The sequence below is a fragment of the Bombina bombina genome, chromosome 2 (assembly GCF_027579735.1).
Source record: "Bombina bombina isolate aBomBom1 chromosome 2, aBomBom1.pri, whole genome shotgun sequence".
In the NCBI taxonomy this organism is placed as follows: Eukaryota; Metazoa; Chordata; class Amphibia; order Anura; family Bombinatoridae; genus Bombina; species Bombina bombina.
Window position 1 is genome coordinate 298,459,418 of NC_069500.1, and position 19,820 is coordinate 298,479,237.

Below are 19,820 nucleotides of genomic sequence, written 5' to 3' on the forward strand. Positions count from 1 at the left end.
CATCTTGGGTATTTGCTATCCCATACGTCACTAGCTCATGGACTCTTGCCAATTACATGAAAGAAAACATAATTTATGTAAGACTTTACAAGATAAATTAATTTCTTTCATTCAATTGTGGGGTGGGGGAGGGAAGAGAGCTGTTTGGGAGGGATCAGGGGGTGTGATGTGTCATGTGGGAGGTTGATACCTACACTAAAGCTAAAATTAACCCTGCAAGCTCCCTACAAGCTCCCTAATTACCCCCTTCACTGCTGGGCATAATACATGTGTGGTGCGCAGCGGCATTTAGCGGCCTTCTAAATACTAAAAAGCAACGGCAAAGCCATATATGGCTGCTATTTCTGAACAAAGGGGATCCCAGAGAAGCATTTACAACATTTTGTTCCATAATTGCACAAGCTGTTTATAAATAATTTCAGTGAGAAACCTAAAGTTTGTTAAAAAAATCTGTGAAAAAGTGAACTTTTTTTTTATTTGATCACATTTGGCGGTGAAATGGTGGCATGAAATATACCAAAATGGGCCTAGATCAATACTTTGGGTTGTCTACTACATTACACTAAAGCTAAAATTAACCCTACAAGCTCCCTAATTAACCCCTTCAATGCTGGGCATTATACACGTGTGGTGCGCAGCTGCATTTAGCTGCCTTCTAATTACCAAAAAGCAAAGCCAAAGCCATATATGTCGGCTATTTCTGAACAAAGGGGATCCCAGAGAAGCTTTTACAACCATTTATGCCATAATTGCACAAGCTGTTTGTAAATAATTTCAGTGAGAAACCTAAAATTGTGAAAAATTTAACGTTTTATTTTTATTTGTTCGCATTTGGCGGTGAAATGGTGGCATGAAATATACTAAAATGGGCCTAGATCAATACTTTGGGTTGTCTACTACACTACACTAAAGCTAAAATTAACACTACAAGCTCCCTACATGCTCCCTAATTAACCCCTTCACTGCTGGGCATAATACACATGTGGTGCGCAGTGGCATTTAGCCGCCTTCTTAATACCAAAAAGCAATGCCAAAGCCATATATGTCTGCTATTTCTGAACAAAGGGGATCCCAGAGAAGCATTTACAACCATTTATGCCATAATTGCACAAGTTGTTTGTAAATAATTTCAGTGAGAAACATAAAGTTTGTGAAAAAATTTGTGAAAAAGTGAACAATTTTTTTTATTTGATCGCATTTGGTAGTGAAATGGTGGCATGAAATATACCAAAATGGGCCTAGATCAATACTTTGGGATGTCTTCTAAAAAAAAAATATGTACATTTCAAGGGATATTCAGGGATTCCTGAAAGATATCAGTGTCCCAATGTAACTAGCGCAAATTTTGAAAAAAAGTGGTTTGGAAATAGCAAAGTGCTACTTGTATTTATTCCCCTATAACTTGCAAAAAAGCAAAGAAGATGTAAACATTGGGTATTTCTAAACTCAGGACAAAATTTAGAAACTATTTAGCATGGGTGTTTTTTGGTGGTTGTAGATGTGTAACAGATTTTGGGGTTCAAAGTTAGAAAAAGTGTGTTTTTTCCATTTTTTCCTCATATTTTATAATTTTTTTAATAGTAAATGATAAGATATGATGAAAATAATGGTATCTTTAGAAAGTCCATTTAATGGCGAGAAAAACGGTATATAATATGTGTGGGTACAGTAAATGAGTAAGAGGAAAATTACAGCTAAACACAAACACCACAAAAATGTAAAAATAGCCTTGGTCCCAAATGGATAGAAAATGGAAAAGTGCTGTGGTCCTTAAGGGGTTAAAAAACGGTTGAGTCAGCTGAAATATTAAAAAAAACAACTGTCTGTGCCAGAAAAACATGATATTTAGATATGTGCAGAATAATCCAAATAAGTAATGAGCTAGAAATAACATTTTAGTTATTGTTGCTCCTTGTCTTGCAGGAATCTGTCAGACCTTGTCTTGTATAGCTACTTAAAGGGACAGTCTACTCTTTGTGTTTAAAAAGATAACTGTATTAATAATAAAATAGCTTTATTAACAACAACAAACAACTTCATATCAATCCTAAAACATTTTTTAAGCTATTATTAATTAAATATTTAAAGTGTTATTTAAATAATAATTAACATTAATTATTAAATATTATTAACCCTTTTTCTATAGACTAAATATGTGGGGAATGTCGGCGGGTTTCCCCGTTCCGTGCAGACGATGTCCTCCACACTTCATTCAGTATACTCATTGTTCGGCTAAACACACCAAGATCAGCTGCTTCTTCCACCCTGGAATAGCTGACGGAGTGTCCGGCTAATCCGGGAAAATTCCCAGGGGGTGGACACATCATGTTGTTGAGTATAATGTTTTGATCCAGACACAACATAAACCATCTTGAAGAATAGCAGGATTGACCTAAAAAAATGAAAAAAAGAATTGTATAAAAACATACATTACAGTAAAAAAACGACAACAAAAAAACAACATTGTGCAACATTAATCTGTTTCCAAATGGACAGAAAATATAGAAAGGAAAAAAAATACAAAGAGAAAATGAAAAAAGACCAATGTAAGAAATGTATAAAATTGGCGCAGACCCACGGAAATGACACATTTAAAATCTGTAACAAAGTCTCTAGCAGTAACAGAGGGTTCATGCACATTGTGAAGACAATAGAAATGAGCTTTAAAAGCTGAATATGTACAAAATGTCCGCTTGCAGACAGCGCTAACACTTTTGAAAAAACAATGGGGTTCATTCCTATGAACCCTACAGTGCAGCACATAACCCCTCAATGTCTCAAGTGTTTTGCTGGGGAAAAGAAAAGGTAATCAATTTTAGCAAACTAACGGCTAGATTTAGAGTTTTGTCGGTAACGACCCGAAAAGCTAACGCTGGCTTTTTTCTGGCCGCACCATAAAAATAACTCTGGTATTGAGAGTCCACATAAAGGCTGCGTTAGGCTCCAAAAAAGGAGCGTAGAGCATATTTAACGCAGCTTCAACTCTCGATACCAGAGTTGCTTACGCAAGCGGCCAGCCTAAAAAACTTGCTCGTGCACGATTCCCCCATAGGAAACAATGGGGCTGTTTGAGCTGAAAAAAAACCTAACACCTGCAAAAAAGCCGCCTTCAGCTCCTAATGCAGCACCATTGTTTGCTATGGGGAAACACTTCCTACGTCTGCACCTAACACTCTAACATGTACCCCAAGTGTAAACACCCCTAACCTTACACTTATTAACCCCTAATCTGCCGCCCCCGCTATCGCTGACCCCTGCATATTATTATTAACCCCTAATCTGCCGCTCCGTAAACCGCCGCTACTTACATTATCCCTATGTACCCCTAATCTGCTGCCCTAACATCGCCGACCCCTATATTATATTTATTAACCCCTAATCTGCCCCCCACAACGTCGCCTACACTTATTAACCCCTAATCTGCCGAGTGGACCGCACCGCTATTATTATAAAGTTATTAACCCCTAATCCGCCTCACTAACCCTATAATAAATAGTATTAACCCCTAATCTGCCCTCCCTAACATCGCCGACACCTAACTTCAATTATTAACCCCTAATCTGCCGACTTGAGCTCACCGCTATTCTAATAAATGTATCAACCCCTAAAGCTAAGTCTAACCCTAACACTAACACCCCCCTAAATTAAATATAATTTTAATCTAACGAAATTAATTAACTCTTATTAAATAAATTATTCCTATTTAAAGCTAAATACTTACCTGTAAAATAAATCCTAATATAGCTACAATATAAATTATAATTATATTATAGCTATTTTAGGATTAATATTTATTTTACAGGTAACTTTGTATTTATTTTAACCAGGTACAATAGCTATTAAATAGTTAAGAACTATTTAATAGCTAAAATAGTTAAAATAATTACAAAATTACCTGTAAAATAAATCCTAACCTAAGTTACAATTAAACCTAACACTACACTATCAATAAATTAATTAAATAAAATACCTACAATTACCTACAATTAAACCTAACACTACACTATCAATAAATTAATTAAATACAATACCTACAAATAACTACAATGAAATAAACTAACTAAAGTACAAAAAATAAAAAAATATTTACAAACATAAGAAAAATATTACAACAATTTTAAACTAATTACACCTACTCTAAGCCCCCTAATAAAATAACAAAGCCCCCCAAAATAAAAAAATGCCCTACCCTATTCTAGATTACTAAAGTTCAAAGCTCTTTTACCTTACCAGCCCTGAACATAAAAAACATACAATACCCCCCCCAACATTACAACCCACCACCCACATACCCCTAATCTAACCCAAACCCCCCTTAAATAAACCTAACACTAAGCCCCTGAAGATCTCCCTACCTTGTCTTCACCTCACCGGGTTCAGCGATCGGTCCAGAAGAGGGTCCGAAGTCTTGATCCAAGCGGAGCAAGAAGAGGTCCTCCATCCGGTAGAAGTCTTCATCCAAGCGGGGCAGAAGAGGTCTTCCATCCGATTGAAGTCTTCATCCAAGCGGGATCTTCTATCGTCATCCATCCGGAGCGGAGCGGCAGGATCCTGAAGACCTCCAACGCGGAACATCCATCCTGGCCGACGACTGAACGACCAATGACGGTTCCTTTAAATGACGTCATCCAAGATGGCGTCCCTCAAATTCCGATTGGCTGATAGGATTCTATCAGCCAATCGGAATTAAGGTAGGAATATTCTGATTGGCTGATGGAATCAGCCAATCAGAATCAAGTTCAATCCGATTGGCTGATTGGAATTCGAGGGACGCCATCTTGGATGACGTCCCTTAAAGGAACCGTCATTCTTCAGTTGGACGTCGCCGGATGAAGATGGGTCCGCGGTGGAGGTCTTCAGGATGGAGCCGGTCCTCATCGGATGAAGATAGAAGATGCCGCTTGGAAGAAGATGGTTGCCGGTCCGGATCTACTCTTCTTCCCGGATAGGATGAAGACTTTGGACCCTCTTCTGGACTTCTTCAGCCATCGGATGATGGATGTCTAGCCCCCTCTTGGGTTGGATGAAGATATCGGAGCCAGGATGGATCGGTGAACCTGGTATGGTGAAGACAAGGTAGGATGATCTTCAGGGGCTTAGTGTTAGGTTTATTTAAGGGGGGTTTGGGTTAGATTAGGGGTATGTGGGTGGTGGGTTGTAATGTTGGGGGGGGGTATTGTATGTTTTTTTTTACAGGCAAAAGAGCTGAACTTCTTGGGGCATGCCCCGCAAAGGGCCCTGTTCAGGGCTGGTAAGGTAAAAGAGCTTTGAACTTTAGTAATTTAGAATAGGGTAGGGCATTTTTTTATTTTGGGGGGCTTTGTTATTTTATTAGGGGGCTTAGAGTAGGTGTAATTAGTTTAAAATTGTTGTAATAGTTTTCTTATGTTTGTAAATATTTTTTTATTTTTTGTAACTTAGTTCTTTTTTATTTTTTGTACTTTAGTTAGTTTATTTCATTGTAGTTATTTGTAGGTATTGTATTTAATTTATTTATTGATAGTGTAGTGTTAGGTTTAATTGTAGGTAATTGTAGGTATTTTGTTTAATTAATTTATTGATAGTGTAGTGTTAGGTTTAATTGTAACTTAGGTTAGGATTTATTTTACAGGTAATTTTGTAATTATTTTAACTATTTTAGCTATTAAATAGTTCTTAACTATTTAATAGCTATTGTACCTGGTTAAAATAAATACAAAGTTACCTGTAAAATAAATATTAATCCTAAAATAGCTATAATATAATTATAATTTATATTGTAGCTATATTTGGATTTATTTTACAGGTAAGTATTTAGCTTTAAATAGGAATAATTTATTTAATAAGAGTTAATTAATTTCGTTAGATGTAAATTATATTTAACTTAGGGGGGTGTTAGTGTTAGGGTTAGACTTAGCTTTAGGGGTTAATACATTTATTAGAATAGCGGCGAGATTCGGTCGGCAGATTAGGGGTTAATTATTGTAGGTAGGTGGCAGCGACGTTGTGGGGGGCAGGTTAGGGGTTAATAAATATAATATAGGGGTCGGCGATGTTAGGGCAGCAGATTAGGGGTACATAGGGATAATGTAGCTGGCGGCGGCGTGCGGACGGCAGATTAGGGGTTAATAAGTGTAGGTAGCTGGCGGCGACGTTGTGGGGGGCAGATTAGGGGTTAATAAATATAATATAGGGGTCGGCGGTGTTAGGGGCAGCAGATTAGGGGTACATAAGGATAACGTAGGTGGCGGTCGGCAGATTAGGGGTTAAAAAAATGTAATCGAGTTGCGGCGATGTGGGGGGACCTCGGTTTAGGGGTACATAGGTAGTTTATGGGTGTTAGTGTACTTTAGAGCACAGTAGTTAAGAGCTTTATGAACCGGTGTTAGCCCAGAAAGCTCTTAACTACTGACTTTTTTCTGCGGCTGGAGTTTTGTCGTTAGATTTCTAACGCTCACTTCAGACACGACTCTAAATACCGGAGTTAGAAAAATCCCATTGAAAAGATAGGATACGCCATTGACGTAAGGGGATCTGCGGTATGGAAAAGTTGCGGCTGAAAAGTGAGCGTTAGACCCTATTTTGAGTGACTCCAAATACCGGAGGTAGCCTAAAACCAGCGTTAGGAGCCTCTAACGCTGGTTTTCACGGCTACCGCCAAACTCCAAATCTAGGCCTAACAAAATTGCCTGTTTTATAAGTTTTACCTTACATGGATAATCGCAAAATCCACTGCTCCACAAATGCTGAAAATGTTAAAGGGGCAGTAAACCTAGAAAATAATGTTATATAATTCTGCACATAGTGCAGAATTATATAACATTATATTAGTGCTAGCTTTATGTAACATAATATTTCCGCAGGAATTTTTATTAAAAAATAGGATTTTTCAGACCCGCCCTCTGTGCTCTACTGAGCGGATCTGGTTTTCACTGTGAGCGCATCTGGGCAGCTGTCTAGTCACAGCCCGGCCCGACCGTACCATTACACTCAGTGTAGCTCGCTCCTGCTCTGTCTGACAGCGGGAGCGAGCTACATTGAGTGTAATGTAAAGTAGAGCACAGAGGGCGGGTCTGAAAAATCCTCTTTTTTAATAAAAATTCCAGCGGCAATATTATGTTACATAAAACTAGCACTAATATAATGTTATATAATTCTGCACTATGTGCAGAATTATATAACATTATTTTCTAGGTTTACTGACCCTTTAAGCAGTACGAATGAAACCTACCAGACTAATTAATTAACCCTCAGTCAGTCAGCATTATTATTATTATGACTACAAAATATGTCCTCACTCCAGTAACTGTGGAACCATACAGCTATACACAAGGCAGGCAGAAAAAGTGGTTTTGTCTTTGAAAAAACTGAATTTATTGCTGTGATAGCTCATGTAGAAACTGTAAATACTAAAAGAATAGAATGGAATTACAATAAGCACATGTGCAGTATGGTGCAGCAACTTTATGCTACATAAGTCTGACATAAGAAAAAAAAATAGGCAGGAATGCAGGATAATAAATATAACAAATATATTAGTTAAATGTAATACAATTTCTTTCTGTATATATGAAAATCTGCCTAACAAAAACATTATTTTTACCTTGTCAGCTTGTAATTTTAATTGTATTATTTTGCTGTAGGTATTACAGTGTTTTCACTGTTTAAACTACTGTATTCTGTAAATTCTACAAATAAATATGATTCTTTTAACATATTCTTACTGTAAAATTAACAGTTGTGTTTGGTTCTGGATTTACAATTGCATTTTTTAGTATTTTCAGAATATTTTGGTAAATTTAACACAGTTTATTGTTTTTCAAATTACACAATTTGGATGTCATGATTTTACATCATTTTACAGTTAATTTCACAGACATTTTTTTACAGTGTACAGTTGTAGTATGCATTTTGTTCCCAGCAAGTCACGATGGACTGCTTACACAGTTGACAATTTTATGACCATGCTTCTTCTTCCATCTTGAGCAGATAGATGGTCATCTAAGGTTTGATTAACGCAGTCTTGGAAGTGATTCCTTTCTCTTTGGTTTTCCATGAAAACATTACATCTGAGCTTTTGGCTCCGGGAAACTGCATCTTCAACATTTGTCCAGGATGATACATTTTTTCCCTAGGTTAGGGTTTTTATCCATTAACAAATGGAAATCAGATATTCTATAGGAGTTCTCTTCAATTTACTGAGACTATTTTACCATAATTTCATTTATTTAGATTACATTCTTTTTTTCCCTTTTTTATTATTCTGCTGAGAATTCTTTACTGTCTTTTATTGTCTCAAAATAAATAAGAGACTTCAGTTGAGAAAACAAATGTGATCTTTTAAATGTATTTCTGTCTGAAACAGCTGACATGCTTTAAGGGGCAGTAAACATGCACATTTTTATGATGGAATATTACCTCAGGCACAATGGTGAATACATCTGTACCCAGGAAGCATATTGTCTATTTTACCCCTCAACAAACTACACTACACATACATCCCAACTCTCCCTGAAGTTCAGGGAGTCTCCCTGATTGTAATAGCGGCTCCCTAATGCCAGCAAATGGAATGCAATCTCCCTGAAACTCCAAGTACCATGATCCAATGTGGCCCAAATCCGAAAAAGTGTTTCTGGGACGTTATAGAACCCTCAAAGAATGCATCAGTAACCAAAAAGCCCCCCACTGATTTTAATAAAACACAAATGCTACCTTATTTACTGCACATAATTAAACTTCGTATTCTAAAATATTTAAGCATTCAACAAGCGTACGATCGATCACTGGTAAATAGGTTTGTTGTATGTGGTTGTGCAATAAAGCTACTTTTTAATGTGACTTTAGTGGGAAGCTACTTTAATGATAAGTCTCTGTCTTATTTAGGGTTTTAAGGTGTCCAATATATAACTGGGTGGGGGGGGGGGGGGGGCGTAGTAGCGGGTGAAGCCACCTCCCTGAAATGAGCTTTTGCAGGTTGGGATGTCTGCACTACATCCACATTATCTTTCCTACTTAAAGGTATATTAAACACAAACATTTTTTTATTATGCATAGGAAAGAATATTATTTAGATTTGTTAATAGTATTTTTGCATGAAAAAGGTTACTGTAAAGCTATTTAAATTACCACTGAAGTATATGTCTTGTGCATACTAGATCCATGTGATAAAATCTTATTGAATGGTATAGAAAACTCCCACAGCTTAACTGGTTGACAGTTGCAAACACCAAAAGTGTGAAAAAGTGTTTATTTTTCATCACAGAATCGTCAATTTAAAAAAACAACAACAATACAATAATTCATTTTGAAATTCTTCTTTTTAGATGAAAGAAAGAGAAATCCCCTCATTTAATATTCCTTTAATTCACTAATTCTCCTAAACATAATTTTTGCTGTATGTCCAGTATATGATTTAACAATTCCATGTGACTCTTGTGCATTATTTATTGCCCTCCACTCTGTTAGTGTGTCATCTGCATGGTCTTATGGTAGAGCTACTTGTTTGATAGAAACTTGTTGTTTCATGGGACAGTAAAGTTAAAATTAAACTTTCATGCTTCGGCTAGAGCGTGTTATTTTAATTTCAATTTACTTCTATTATCATTATAAGTTGCTTTGTTCTCTTGGCATCCTTTGTTTAAGAGTATTCCTAGGTATTCTCAAGTGCAGCATTGCACTATTGGAAGCTAGCTGGGGATTGGTGGCTGACCATATTATGTTTCTTGCCACTGACTCACAAGATAGTCGAGCAATGCTGCTCTGGAGCAACTTTTTTTTTTTACATATTTATTATTTTTTTATTGAGGAGTTGCACAATACAGTTATTAGGCACATCAGTAAAGTAAAAGAAAATGACATACTCAGAAATATAGAACACATACTGGTGATTCATAGTTGACTTTCCTCATTTTAGTATAGTATTGCATATATTGCGGATCACTCTTGGATCCTTATTATTGTTACATAGGAAAAACATGGGAACAATACAAAGTTAAACACAAACATAACTAGTTAATCTAACTACATACCATGCTCAGACCTGTCAATGAAATAGAGTTTACATACTATGTTGGATATCATAGTGAGGGGAGATGTATTGATTTGGAGATTAAAAGAACCACCCTCTGAGAATATATAAACCTAATTGGTGTAGGCGACAGAGTTAAATCAATATGCATCTAGATTCTTGTGCCCCTTAGAAATTACATTTAAACAAGTGTTCTCCAACCCACCAACTCTAACATTTATATGTTATGCACAAGTAACAGTTAAAATGCATTACATCGTATGATTTACTTAGCTTTTTTTTTCTGTTTTTATCTCCCTTGCAGCCACGGGTGCTAGCCACGAGGGGGAAGCCATTGTTGTATCAATCTTACGTACAGAGATAGTAATAGTGTGGTTTTAAGAACACCAAATTCACTGACAATATGAGAAGGTGCCTCTCTGGGGGCCCCCACAAAAAAACCTTGTAGAGCACGTGTGTAAAAATATTGGTAGCACATTTATAATGGTACTTGTTGTCAGGATCTCTATATATCTACTGTAATCTATATAGTTCTGAAATGTCATGAAAACTAGTGCATCAATTCTATAACACATGTATGTGAGTGTTAACAGCGTGTCAATTATATTATCTGTCTCTAGAGCATTATATGAGCTACATCTATGGGAAACCGCCTAGTATAGACGGTATATCAATGGAGTAATAAGAAAACTAGTGCATGAATACCATGGCTAAATATACAACATTAGACTAAACATATAGAATAGCGTTAGGCAATGTGACAGCGTAACATATACTGGGAAGAGTAAAACTTAAGTGACTGTTGAGAATACTAACTAATGTCCCAGAGTTAATACTAGCGTCTTTAACATGCTGATCAAAATGGTGTCAATTATTAAAGACTTTTTCGATCTCTGGGCCTGATTTATATGAAGAGAAGGGTCTCTTTGTTGATTCTGAGGTTAAGGTGTATCAGAGCTTGAGAGTGTCCCGTGGTGGCTTCTTCTGCCAGACCCTCTGGGACTGTCTGCAGGTACTTTTTTGCCATGCAGTTTATGGAAGGCCGTGTGGTCCTATTTTACTGCATCCTTTATGCCTGGCCAAGCTGTATCCGTGTGTGAGATATTGATCTGTTTTTCAGCTATGTCCTTCTGGGGATCCCCCACCAACCCCCATCCAGGCACCCCCTACAGTATGGATCTTGTAATCTTAAATGGCTCACTCTGTGTGTCGGATGGTTTGTAGTTCTATGGTCGTGCACTTGATGGTCTTTTTCCTTCTAAGGCCGTTGCAGATGAGCTGCGTGTCACCTCCAGAGGTATTATGTTGTGCAGAGATCCTTGCTACAAGGGTGGTCTTCAGGAGCTTAGGCTCCCTCTGTGGAAAGCTTGTGGCGGGAGAGTATGATTTTAAGACTTCTTCAGGAGCTATAGTTATTGCCCACACTGAAGGGTAGCGGCTCGGAAAAAAAGTCTAATGGAGCGGATTCTATTAGGTGATAGCATATTGCCTTAAATTTCTGCCAGTGGGTGTTAAAACCAAGTTGTTTCTTCTATAATGTCCATTGTTGATGGCGATGATAATAGCTTTTGGAGGTCTAGGGTGTTATTACAGATGTTAGGTGTAGCCAGTTCTGGCACAATACCCTGGGAGTCCGGGGGGGAGCATTGCCTGTGATTTTGCAGCTGCTACAGGCCTCAGTTGTCCTGTTCCGTCTCTGGGATCATTAATACAGCAGCTGGAACTGGAACTTTAGCAGAAGGTGTGTGGTAGTATAATGTCAACCGTATTGATGATAGATGCTGTAGATTTATAGCAATAATCGGCGGATTACTGTTATTTCTCCCGGAGCTCCACAAAGGATCCATTAGAGCAATGCAAATTTGAACATTAAAGTAAACTGGAAAGTTGTTTAAATTGCATGCTCTATCTGAATCATTAAAGTTTTTACTGTCCCTTTAAAGTTGATTTCTGTGTTTGGTTTAAGCACAATCATATCTTCAGCTAAGATCATTTGGACATAAATGTATAATTTTACCTGGAATTTACAAAATAGATATACAAATAATCATCTAATTTAATAATCTATTTCTACTCACAATGAATGCCTAATGCATCTAGAAGTATGCAAATCTCTTTTTACTTGGTGCTTGATTAAACCTTGTTGAGTCAATTTCCATAGACCACAAATAATTGAAGCTGTGCCTTTTTTTAATTAGCAAACAAAGTATCAAGTGTGTCACAAAGCTGTGTAACGCAAAACAAATAAAACGACAACTTCCCTTGCCTGTCTCAATCTCTCTTAAATTGTAGCAAACTGAATGGAACAGCAGGGGAAACACTAGATTCTGCAACAGCGCTGAAATCCAATCCATTTTCAGCCAGCAAAGCGAGTAAACCTTGAGAAGGGGAACCAAAATATTGAAGAACATATATACAAGGGATATACCCAAGGAATGTGCTCAAAGGATATGGTTAGTATAGGATCTCTGGGGGAAAAAACAACTTGCCAGGTACCGAAGTAAGTCCAAAACGATTTAAAAACGATTAAAAACCATAAAATATATACATTAAAAGCTCAAAGTAATGTATCTCAACACGTTTCACAAGAGTAGCTATATCAGTCAAAAGAGCTTGTATTATATGCCACACCTTTAAGATTTATATAGCATCTCAAAAACTCCTACCTTTACCTCTCCTGTATTAAAGGGACACTGAACCTAAAAAATGTTCTTTCGTGATTCAGATAGAGCTTGCAATTTTAAACAACTTTCTAATTTACTCCTATTATCAATTTTTCTTCGTTCTCTTGCTTTCTTTATTTGAAAAAGAAGGCATCTAAGCTATTTTATTTGTTCAGTACCATGGAAAGCACTTGTTTATTGGTAGGTGAATTTACCCACCAATCAGCAAGAACAACACAGTGTGTTCACCAAAAATGGGCCGGCATCTAAACTTACATTCTTTCATTTCAAATAAAGATACCAAGAGAATGAAAATAATTTGATAATAGGAGTAAATTAGAAAGTTGCTTAAACTTGCATGCTCAATCTGAATCACAATAGAAAAAATTTGGGTTCAGTGTCCCTTTAAAACAGATGAAACAAAGGTTTACATAAATGGAGTTCTCCTACTATACTACATGGAGAGATGGTAACAACAAATTGTTTATAGTTAATAAGAAAGATTATTATATAGAAACAAATTATAGAAAAACAGCACTTTTAGTTCTTAAAATACGTTGAAATAATGTAAATCATAATTAGTTTCAATATAAATAATATCAATTGCCTTTCATTTACATAATATAATGTGATCGCGTGATACATTAGTCCAATCATCCTTTAACATTTTCGTATTATTCAATACATAATTGGACATCCTGTGAAGTTGTGAAACCAGTTCTCTTTCAGGTACAACTTTCTAAGATGTATCTCATGACTCTTTCATCCAATCAGATTGCATCTATTGTCCCATTAGGATAAAAACATAATAAAAATAAAAAAAACAAAAAAAGTAAATTATATTGATAAAAGATAATACCAACAAGATATCTTATAGGATCTTGCCAGACCAGAGAGGTTTAGAGAATTGGGCAATGTTGTTTTAGAGCAATTTTAGTTATAGGATAGTAGAATAGACTCCAGCAGTGGTAGTAGGAACAAATTAAAGGAAGGGATTTATTTATTTCTTCTAGACATTTTGCGCTGTCTTATGTGTTTCCAATGGTTTCTATTTACACATTTATTTCTATTATATCTATCTGTTTAGATATGTAGTGTATGTATATATATATATATATATACATTTGTTATATTGTTTATATTTATCAAGATAATTATTTTCATGATTAATGTTGCAGACATTTTTTTTGCCCCATAAAAATGCACTTTATTTCTAGAGATAAATTTCTCCTATCTTCAATTTATGTTCCCATGATGAAGTCATAAGGCTTCAGGGTTTGTGCAATGTTTGTAAAGTTTGATTTATTTATTGCTAAATTAAATGAATCCATCATAAAACTGGCTTATGTTTTAACTTTCATCTTGTATAAAATACATTTTTTGAGTGTACTGCCGAGATGTTCTCTAATAAAATGCTGTTTAAGTATACACTCATAACTCATAGTTATTTCTCTTTTACAGGTGGAACCATTTTTATACAGGTTCCAACACTGTGTTTCTCCAAAAAGTACTTTGAGTTCAAAGGTACATAAATCTTTAGGATGAGCTAGTGGAAATTTGTTTGGATTTTATGTTGTAACTTGGTAATCTGTGTTTAGCATTGCTATAATTGTAGTTAAAATATGTCAGATGCCTGACCCAAAAAAGAAATAACTATTCCTCAAACAAATGTTGGCAGAAGCCTGTTCTTGTGTAGTTACACTTTTTCAGATTTTATTATTCTGATGGACTGAAGGATTTGTGTGTCTGTAAGAACAAATCATACCCCTGTAAAAATGACCTCAACCGTACAGACAAGAACTAAACAGCTGTAGATAATAAATTAATTTGTAGCCTAAAACATGACAATGGAATAATGGGTACTTTAAAAATAAACATGCAGTATGATGGACTTTTTTTTTTTGAAGGAATACAGATATTTGAAAGCTCTTTAGCTTCTTAGTCAAGCCTGTTGATTTCAACATAAATAAGTCTTACCTGCGTATGAAATACTTGTGTTTAAGCAAAGGAAAATAAGATAGATGGATAGAAAGACAGATAGATAGATAGATAGATAGATAGACAGATAGATAGTAGACATGTGCATGGCAAAAAAATTCGGTTCGGATCGATTCGGATTTTTTCGAATTTCGGTTCGGAGCGATTCGAATTCTGAAAAATTTGAATAAATTCGGTTCGGATTTGTTTCGGATTCATTCGGTTTAGAATAAATTCGATTCAGATTTGCTATAGATTCGTTCGAATTCGAATAAATTCGGCTGGATTCGGTTCGGTTCGGTTCCGAAATTCGGAATTTCTGTAAGTGTTAGGTGGGATTAGACTAGTATTATGTACTGTACATTAGGTGTAACCCATAGCAGAGTGATATAACCTAATATACTGTACAATACTAGTGTAATCCATGGCCATCCGAATCTACCGAATAAATCCGACGTAATTCGGATTTATTCGGTAGATTCGGCACTATTTTAATTCGGAGATTTGGTTCGATCCGAATTTGCAGAATTTTCTGAATTTCCGAATCGAACTGAACCGAATCGCACATGTCTAATAGATAGATATATGGATAGACAGAAAGATAGATAGTTTAATTTATATGGTTTTTGTTATGAGTAGCTTTACTAACGAGGCAGTGTCGCAGGGATACCCAAGAGAATATGAATGTTCCAGCCAACTCAAGAAAACACATACCTTATCCTTATTGCTTCTTGATAAAATCTTTTGCAAATTGAAATAAAAACATACTACTGTATAGACAGTTGTGTTTAATTATAGAAAAATATACATTGCCATTGCTGCAAAAAAAAAAAAAAACCTTGACAGTTCTGATTTACAAAGGTACATAAATCTTTAGGATGAGCTAGTGGAAATTTGTTTGGATTTTATGTTGTAACTTGGTATTTAATCTGTGTTTAGCATTGCTATAATTGTAGTTAAAATATGTCAGATGCCTGACCCAAATAAGAAATAACTATTCCTCAAACAAATGTTGGCAGAAGCCTGTTCTTGTGTAGTTACACTTTTTCAGATTTTATTATTCTGATGGACTGAAGGATTTGTGTGTCTGTAAGAACAAATCATACCCCTGTAAAAATGACCTCAACCGTACAGACAAGAACTAAACAGCTGTAGATAATAAATTAATTTGTAGCCTAAAACATGACAATGGAATAATGGGTACTTTAAAAATAAACATGCAGTATGATGGACTTTTTTTTTTAAGGAATACAGATATTTGAAAGCTCTTTAGCTTCTTAGTCAAGCCTGGTGATTTCAACATAAATAAGTCTTACCTGCGTATGAAATACTTGTGTTTAAGCAAAGGAAAATAAGATAGATGGATAGAAAGACAGATAGATAGATAGATAGACAGATAGATAGTAGACATGTGCATGGCAAAAAAATTCGGTTCGGATCGATTCGGATTTTTTCGAATTTCGGTTCGGAGCGATTCGAATTCTGAAAAATTTGAATAAATTCGGTTCGGATTTGTTTCGGATTCATTCGGTTTCGAATAAATTCGGTTCAGATTTGCTTCAGATTCGTTCGAATTCGAATAAATTCGGCTGGATTCGGTACGGTTCGGTTCCGAAATTCGGAATTTCTGTAAGTGTTAGGTGGGATTAGACTAGTATTATGTACTGTACATTAGGTGTAACCCATAGCAGAGTGATATAACCTAATATACTGTACAATACTAGTGTAGTCCATGGCCATCCGAATCTACCGAATAAATCCGAAGTAATTCGGATTTATTCGGTAGATTCGGCACTATTTTAATTCGGAGATTTGGTTCGATACGAATTTGCAGAATTTTCCGAATTTCCGAATCGAACTGAACCGAATCGCACATGTCTAATAGATAGATATATGGATAGACAGAAAGATAGTTTAATTTATATGGTTTTTGTTATGAGTAGCTTTACTAACCAGGCAGTGTCGCAGGGATACCCAAGAGAATATGAATGTTCCAGCCAACTCAAGAAAACACATACCTTATCCTTATTGCTTCTTGATAAAATCTTTTGCAAATTGAATTAAAAACATACTACTGTATAGACAGTTGTGTTTAATTATAGAAAAATATACATTGCCATTGCTGCAAAAAAAAAAAAACCTTGACAGTTCTGATTTACTATTACTGTAATATGTTATTATTTTATAGTTATATGGAGCCCTCCATCCTCTTACTTGTCTATTTAAAAACAAAATGCAATTTTTTTATGCCCTGCTTCAGTGTGACTCTGCACCCCCTGCAGGGTACTCCCTAGGGCACTGGTCTGCCTTATGGAAACACTAACCATTCTGCATTACTTAAGCTGGTGCTAGTCTGTGTTTTAGAATGTAAATCAATATTATCTCATAGGTCCATGAAACAATGACCTGCCCATTAGAAAAACGCTTACATTATTTGATATAGGACCAACCTCCGGAGCAATTACTCTCCTGCTTCACAGGAGATCCAAAACATGCCCATTGATTTGTTGTTATGTACAATTTGTTTTTCTTATATCAGTGTCACTATTACAAGCTATAAAGTACTTGGTTATGCTTGGTTTAGCTTTGAGGTATGCCTCTTAAATTCAGACACCATGGGTCAGATTACAAGTGGAGCGCTAATGATAGAACAGGTTGCAATAAGCAGTATCGCTTGACTGCACTAACATGAGTGCACAACTCATGGTTAGCGTGGCCGACGTTGCTCTAGTGCAACCTATACTTTCAATGAATATTGTGACTGTGCTAAATAGCACTGGTGTTACAACCTGAAAGTTATAGCTTGCTCTCAAGCAAAAGCTGAAACTGCTCTAGAATATTAAGCGCAACTTAAGACCTGTAACGGTGTCACATAAGCCGGTACTCACCTGTCCTGCGACATTCGTGGGGAGATTCTGTGGCAATCAGGGTGCCTGCAGCCTCTGCTCCCCAGCCATTAGCCTCTGTACCTCGGCCCATGGATGCGGAACCCGCATCAGTCATTCTGTCTATCCGCTATGCGGGAAAGCAGGTTGCCACGGCAGAGCTTGGGAGCATGGCTGGAAGGTGGAACAAGGACAGTAAGATAACGAAGATGGCGTGGGAGTCCTACCCCCACTTTTATTGACTTCAGTTAACTCCCACCTACAGGTGAGACCAGGTTATGTGATTTAGCAACCCCTTTATTAGCAGACCACACCTGTGAGACAGTGCTTGGTTGTTTTGCTTCCTGCTTCAGTACACCTGGCGTTTATTTCCTGTGTATCCTGCTTGCTGGTCTTTTTTACTTTGTTTATCCTCGACTTCTCTGATTGCCGCCTGCCCTGACCTTTGGCCTGTCTGAGGCTAATTATTGCCTTACCCCTTTTTAGATACATTGCCTTGGATATTTTTGTGCTTGTTGTTGGTTTTCTGCATGTGAGTTCCAAAACTTTACTTAACCTCTACAGGTTGTTACAGTAAGAGACCACTGCAAAATTATCAGTTTCTCTTTTTTTTTTTATTTATAGATATAGCGGAAAATTGGACTAACCAGAGAAGATGACCTGGAATCTGGCAGATTTATCTATGTGAAGGACACATGACAGGACAATGTTCCATGCCACAATGCCAGGTCAATCAAGGTGTGGATGGAGGACCACCAGACCAAGACCCTGTCATGGCCAGCCAAATCTCCAGTCCTGAACCCCATGGAAACCTCTATAATGTGATCAAGAGGAAGATGGATGACAAGCCATAAAACAAAGCCGAGCTTCTTGAATTTTTGTGCCAGGAGTAGTATGAAGTCGCCCAACAGCAATGTGAAAGACTGGTGGAGAGCATGACAAGACGCATGAAAGCTGTAATTGAAAATCAGGGTTATTTTACCAAAGATTGATTTCTGAACTCTTGCTTACTACATTAAAACATTAGTATTGTGTTGTTTAAAAAAATAATATGAACTTGTTTTCTTTGCATTATTCAAAGTCTGAAAACACTGCATCTTTTTGTAATTTTTTTTTTTTAAATTTTATATATATATATATATATATATATTAAACTTTTCAATATGTTTCAATGTGTTTTTTATAGAAGTACTTTACTCTCCTTTCTTCTCCACAAAAAATAATGTTCTTTTTTTATGTTTAAATAGATATTTCTATATATCTGTAAATGTATATATATACGTATATATATATATATATATATATATATATATATATATATATATATATATATATACACATATATATACACCACAGTCATGGCCAAAAATATGGGCACCCCTGCATTTCTGTTAGATAATGCACCACTTCGCCCAGAAAACTGTTGCAATTACAATCGTTTATGTTTATTTATTGGTATGACACAAAAAAATGGAGAGAAAAAAAGCCAAATTCGACAAATTCCATGCAAAACTCAAAAAATGGACTGGACAAAATTATTGACACCTTTCACAATTGTTAGATTGTTTTCAATTTCCAAGCTTGTGATGCTCCTGTAATTTGTAATTAAAGGGACAGTCTAGGCCAAAATAAACTTTCATGATTCAGATAGAGCATGTAATTTTAAACAATTTTCCAATTTACTTTTATCACCAATTTTGCTTTGTTCTCTTGGTATTCTTAGTTGAAAGCTTAACCTAGGAGGTTCATATGCTAATTTCATAGACCTTGAAGTCCACCTCTTTTCAGAATGCATTTAACAGTTTTTCACCACTAGAGGGTGTTAGTTCACGTATTTCATATAGATAACACTGTGCTTGTGCACGTGAAGTTATCTGGGAGCAGGCACTGATTGGCTAGACTGCAAGTCTGTCAAAAGAACTGAAAAAAGGGGCAGTTTGCAGAGGCTTAGATACAAGATAATCACAGAGGTTAAAAGTATATTATTATAACTGTGTTGGTTAAGCAAAACTGGGGAATGGGTAATAAAGGGATTATCTATCTTTTAAAACAATAAAAATTCTGGTGTAGACTGTCCCTTTAAACTCACCTGTATCAATTAGCAGGTTCTGACAATATAGAAATCACACCGGCAACCAGTTAAAATGGTGAATAATTGACTCAACCTTTCTGTTGTTTGTCTATGTTTGCCACATTGAGCATGGAGAAGAGAAAGAGCAGCAAAGTATTGTCTGAGGATTAACAATCTCAAGGTTACAAGTCCATCTCCAGAGATGTTAAAGGGATACT

General features: G+C 36.1%; 1 long non-coding RNA gene across 1 annotated transcript in view; it reads left to right on the forward strand.

The window, feature by feature from the left end:
- LOC128647762 (uncharacterized) overlaps positions 1-18,581 on the forward strand; it is a 29,462-nt gene extending 10,881 nt beyond the window's left edge. The window contains exon 2 of the long non-coding RNA XR_008400408.1: positions 18,156-18,581. This is a non-coding gene — a long non-coding RNA (uncharacterized LOC128647762). The remainder of the gene's footprint in view (positions 1-18,155) is intronic.
- The last annotated feature ends 1,239 nt before the right edge of the window (positions 18,582-19,820 follow it).